This window comes from Carlito syrichta, unplaced genomic scaffold, assembly GCF_000164805.1.
Source record: "Carlito syrichta isolate Samal-C Ts95f unplaced genomic scaffold, Tarsius_syrichta-2.0.1 Scaffold47312, whole genome shotgun sequence".
Taxonomy (NCBI): domain Eukaryota; kingdom Metazoa; phylum Chordata; class Mammalia; order Primates; family Tarsiidae; genus Carlito; species Carlito syrichta.
The window spans coordinates 655,068-660,965 of record NW_006991408.1 but is presented as its reverse complement, the minus strand read 5'-3'; the positions used below and the strand labels follow the sequence as shown (position 1 = coordinate 660,965).

General features: G+C 41.8%; 1 protein-coding gene across 1 annotated transcript in view; it reads left to right on the top strand.

Annotated features, from left to right (window-relative positions):
• The first annotated feature begins 1,273 nt into the window (after positions 1–1,273).
• The window catches only part of L3MBTL4 (L3MBTL4, histone methyl-lysine binding protein), a 433,421-nt gene continuing 428,796 nt past the window's right edge, over positions 1,274–5,898 (top strand). Inside the window, exon 1 of the mRNA XM_021707570.1 lies at positions 1,274–1,338. The gene's annotated coding sequence lies outside the window, so the exon portion shown is untranslated. The remainder of the gene's footprint in view (positions 1,339–5,898) is intronic.

The window sequence follows — 5,898 nt, the reverse complement described above, 5'->3', positions numbered from 1 at the left end:
TACTGCTACAGTATACCACCTGAGAAAACAGACTTGACCGTTTTTGAGTGATTTTGTCTTATTTTTTTTTCCACTAGGAATAAAATGTCCATGTTAAGCATTTAGCTTTGTCCCTGATATACATTATACACTATTCCCTCTGTACAATTTTATAGATAACAACATCTTCATTTTCACAGGAACTATGCTGGAAAAGTGTTCTAGAATAGAGATTATTTTTCTCTAGTTCATAGTAGATGAGTGCATTGCTTGTGCCTCAGTGTGTTGTGCCTTACCTAGTTTTCTAACAAGGAAACACACATATGCATGTAGACACACACACACACACACACACACACACACACACACACACACACTGCCTTTCCCACCCTTCCCTTTGAAAAGACAGTATAACTTGGGAATTGCAATTTAACATTTCTGATAAAAAATTGTGTTTGTTTCCCCACACTTTATATTGCTTTTCTTTTATGTTTTCGAATACTCTGCGTTTCTTTGAGCCACATTTAAAATGGTTATAAAGAGGCCTGGCTCGGCTGGGAGGCTGAGGAGAGTGGATTGCCTGAGCCCGTGGTTTCGAGAACAGCCTGGGCTACTTGGCGAGACCTCGTCTCTGCAATAAGTCAAAAAGTCAACTGGGCGTGGTAGTGCGCGCCTGTAGTTCTGGCTACTTGGAAAGCTGAGGCAGAAGGATCGCCGAAGCCCAGCAGGTTGATGCTGGGGTGGCTGTGAGCGTGCCACTGCACTCCAGCCTAGATGACGGAGTCAGACTCCCACTCAAAAAAAAAAAGACTGTTATAGTGATACTTTACAGGGATATTGCAGAATTCTCCAGATTGCATTAATGAGGGTAGCCATCTCCAGGTAGGTGCACATGACTGGCGTAGTGGAGAAGGAACATTTTTCCAGCAGAGGGGAGCACTGTTAACTGAAGTAGGGGAGTACTGAACTGACTGTATATGTGAGGTCTCCTAATGCAGGACTTGGCATCTGTTGATGCAATTTATTTCTGCTACCTGGGACCTTTGGTTGCTCAGAGCAGAAGCCCCCTAGAGGTAGCCTAAGGTAAAAGGCAGCATACACTGAGGTTGTCTGTAGAATCCGTGCACAGGACTGTAGCCAGCCGAAGAAGCAGAGCCTGGGGCTGCACACTATCGAAGACTCTGTGTGTTCATCTCTTTTCAGATCTCCTTCATTCTACTTTCTCACTGTGGTGGGTTTTCTCCATTTCCACCAAGAGGAAAATAGTTTCGGCTAGCAATTCCCTGCCTGTGTGTTATAATCCAGCACCCCAGAGAAGGATTAATCTGATCTATCGTAGTTCCTCTTACAGATTACCTGGTAAGGAATATGATTTGTCTAGCTTGATACTGGAGACCACCCCTGGATCTATCAGCTGCTTCTGGGGCTATGATCATGTGCATGCTGGGCAACTCCTGGTACAAAAATATGGCTGGTGGGGGCGGGAGGGGGGCGTGGAGAGATGCAGTAATTCCCGAAAAAGAGATGTTGGCAGGAGAGTCTGGTAGACTGTCATTACTATTTATACTGGAAAGAGAACTGAATTTAGTGAGAGAAGATCTGTGTTTGAGTCCTGGCTCTGCTGTTTTGAGCTGCAGCGATCCTGAGCGTTTCTGTAAATAGGGGTGTGAATCTCAGTGTCCCACACAGTGTCCCGTGCTTAACACATTGCAGGCCGTAGTTAAAAGATCAGTAAGGGTTGTTGCTGTTGCTGCTGTGTTTATGATTACTGGCATTGTTGTAATCATCCTCATCGCTCACTCTGCCTACCCAGTATCATTCTCGAAAGTATCAAATTGGCTAATGTATGGGAAAGCAGTTTAAAGACACACACATACACGTTATGCCTCAATCACTATCTCATAGTCTAATGTCATTATCTTTATTCTTCCTGTGCACCCTTTGATCTCCCAGTTTGTCTCTTTCTAACATTAAGGTCATAAATCTCCTTTCAGAATTGAGTAGCTTTTGTGAAGTTTTTGAATGTTTGATATGTAAAATCCTAGAAAAGCGACAATCTCTAGAATAGGGGAGTGACTGATTTAATCTTCTGTCTCATCTGGCTTTGTTAACATCTTCTTTTAGGGTTCTGTTTCTATGCCAAGTATTGTATTTATGAGACAGAGAATTACCTTTTACTTGCCAACTTGCTATTAGTATGTCATGTGGTGGTTTTGAATTATCAACTCATACTTAAGTAATTATGAGACACAAAGAGAGGAAAAAAAGGAAAGACCCCGAGTTCTCACTTTATGTGCCCTTTTAAGCCATTGCATGTGCTGCCTTCTACTGCACACATGTGGAGGGAGGTGGAGAATAAGATGCAGGGAAGGCTTAGTCTCTAATGGAAAACATGTCTGTGTAGTGCACTCATAGGTCTTTTTCCTGAGTCTGCTTTGGTTACCTTGAGCTTCAGCAGAGCATTGGAGCCTCAGTCTGTCAAACTTAGGAATGTTTACAGAGATTAAAATTGATTCATGGTAAGATTTCCCCCAGAAACCCCTAGAACACACACATTATTTAGAAAACTTTAGAAAATTTTTTTTTTCTATTTTAACTATATTATAGCTTAACCCTCTTCTAAGAGTGTGTGAAAATGAAAAAAAAATGTTCAGTGAAAATTTATTTCAGCCATTTGCTCAGGAATATACTAAGTAATGTTTGAGGTCATGATGTACTATTAAATGTTCACCTGAGAATTGAGTAAATTATTTAATTATATATATATATTTGAGTTGGAGTCTCATGCTATTGCCCAGGCTGGAGGCCAGTGGCACACTCAAGGCCACAGGCTATCCTTCTGCCTCAGCCTTCCAAGTAGCCGAAACTACAGATGCACATTACCATGCCCAGCTAATTTTTTGACTTATTATAGAGACGAGGTTTTGCCAAGTTGCCCAGGTTGGTCTCGAACCTGTTAGCTCAGGCAATCCTCTCACCTCGACCTCCCAAAGTGCTGGGATTATAGGCATGAACCACCATGCCTGGCCTCAATTTTATACTTTTAAATAATTTCAGAACGTTTCAAATGATCAACTGAGCTCATCCTGTTGCTTATAAAAGTAACTGGCACAAAACAGAAACATTAGATTTTAATCAAGAAATGCTATATGAAAAGACCAAACACCTCTTATCAACAGGGTGCCTGAATGAAACGTACTTGTACACCTAACCCTTAACTGTACCCCACAAAACCATAATAAAAAATATTGATTATGAAAAAAAAAAAAAAAAGAAAAGACCAAAATGCTGTTCTGTGCAAGACATTGTCATAACTTGAAATCCTACCAGGGGTTCTGCTGGAATAGGTAACAGTCCAGAAAGACAAATGGCAAGTTTACTACTCAGGGCCTGTCCTCCGGCTGTTGCAGGTCTGCACATGGGCTCCCCCCGTTGGAGCTCCCAGGCCGCACTTCGGTACAACCTTCTCCCTGCTGGTCACCTTGCTTTAGGGTACTGACCTCTCAACTGCTTTCTCTTTGCAAAAAGGGCAGCTTGTGTATTTGAAGAGCCCAGTTTTCTGAGTGTAGACATTGTAAACTTAAATGACCCAGAGACTTTCTGGAGCTTGTGCTGGGTCAGATCCCTACAAGGTCTTGGATTTGGTTTGAAGAGCACAGGAAGTAGGACTGGAGGACTGGAGTAGGTGGCACACCGAGGAGGCGTTACTTTCTTACCCATCAACCGTATACTTTTGCTGCAGCTTTCTTTCTTGGGGGTAGACTCTTCTTTTGACACCTTCCTCTGAGACTTTGTGGCGTTTTGGAGGAATCTGCTTTAAAGTGTGGCAATGTTGATCATTTCTTACCTTTTTAGAAGTGACTTTTCCCTAGGCTGTGGGATAAGGTGCAGGAAGCCCTGGAGTGGTCTCAGCCTAGGGTTCTAGACCTGAGTCTGTGGTCAGCTGGCTCAGTGACCTTGTCTCATTAGTTTGACCTTTTGTTCTTCTTTCTGTAAATTAAGAAGCATGGATAGACTTGTGTCCATCTTTCAAAAACTGTTTCTGTCAAACGCAAGTTCATCGACTAGGTGCTGTTAGTAAAGTAGAAGTTAGACCTAGAAAACATTTAGAAAAATAGACTTACAAAAGTGTAAGTTAGGCCTGGCTAAGGTCTTAAAGGTCATTCTCCAGGGTAGTCTAAACCACTGATTTTACAAATAAGGTTGCTAATTCCCAGAGCAGTGAAGTACTTGATTTAAAGCTGCATCATTTATAGTGAGATTATTTTCTCCACCTTGAAGGAGAGGGAGGGAGGTGAGCCTAGGAAAGAGTATGGACACCATTCGTGAAGTTTGCTTTGTTGTATCTTCATCTGTCCATGCCTTGGTAGAAGACATTTTCAAGTGGCTACAGGTTTGTGTCTGCATGGAACTGAAAGGGAACAGTGAGACAATGAAATTATGTTCTGAACTTGGAATAATAACGAAGTCAGCCTGAAGATAAAGCTTTTGATGGATGCATGCATGAGTAATTCCATTTTGTCGGTTGTATCACAATTTATGCTTCTTATATAATCCGCAGGCTTAGACAACTGATTTATACATCAAGTGACCAGAAAATCCTGCTGTTCTCTGTCCTTTATGCATATGGTTTGACTTTTGTCTAATGATTTTTTTTTTTCAGAAGTCCTGATTGTGATAATTGGGGCTCAGTAGTCGAGGAGAATTTTCACAGTTGCTTATGTGTATGTATCATTTTGATAAGGGCAATTTAAAACCAGGCAATCAGCATTTGGAGGACTCCTGCATTCCTGCTAAGAATAAGAACAGTCTCTTTTTCTCCCAAATCTTCACTACCTGAAATTAGAGTAGATCTTTACTAGGGAGTAATGGGGATGGCTAGTTTAAAAGAAAAGACAGCAAAATTAAGCGAGCTACAGAATGGAAAGAAGGTACTAGTTATTTCATTGTTCAGGATTGTTTGGTGCTTTTACATATTATTAACTTTTCTCTTATGCCTTCCCATTAAAGGCATAGGGATTTCACATAATGTTTCAAGGTTTAATGAGAAAGTATCCAAGAAAATATACAGTAGCATCAAAAACTCCAGCCTGTCATCATCATTTCTTTTTAAGGCTAATGGGGTTTCTTCATTACATTTTTTTGTGATATACTTCCCCAGCCTGAAACAAGGTTTCAAAGGAAACTAACTTGATAAGATAATCAACACTTTGGATGAGGTACTGCAAAAGTCAAATGTAGTCACGCACAGAACAATGGTGTTTCAGTCAACAATAGACTGCATGTGTGATGATGGTCCCATAAGATTCTAATGGAGCAGAAAAGTTCCTGTTTCTTATTGACAACAGGTGGCCATAGCACATCACATTACGCACGTGTTTGTGGCGAATCTGGTGTAAACAAATCTACTTTATAAACTTTACAAAGTAAAAAAGTAAAGTAAATTTTCATTGAAAAAGGAGAAATAGTTTTTAGTAAATTTAGTGTAGTCTAATCGCACCGGGCTTACAAAGTCTACAGTGGTGTACAGTGATGTCCTAGGTCTTCACATTTACCTACACTGACTCGCTCACCCAGAGCAGCTTCCAGTCATGCAAGCTCCATTCATGGAAAGTACCCTCCATCTGATCTTCTTTTTATTTTTTTTTTGAGTTAGAGTCTCACTCCGTCACCCCGACTGGAGTGCAGTGGCAGGATCCCCACCACCGCAGCCTTAACCTGCTGGGCTCCGGCGATCCTTCTGCCTCAGCCTTCCGAGTAGCCAGATTTACAGGCACGCGCTACCACGCCTGGCAGATTTTTAAAAATTTATTGTAGGCCGGGCTTGGTGGCTCCGCCTGTAATCCCAGCACTTTGGGAGGCTGAGGTGAGAGGATTGCCTGAGCCCGTGGGTTCGAGATCCGCCTGGGCAACTTGGCG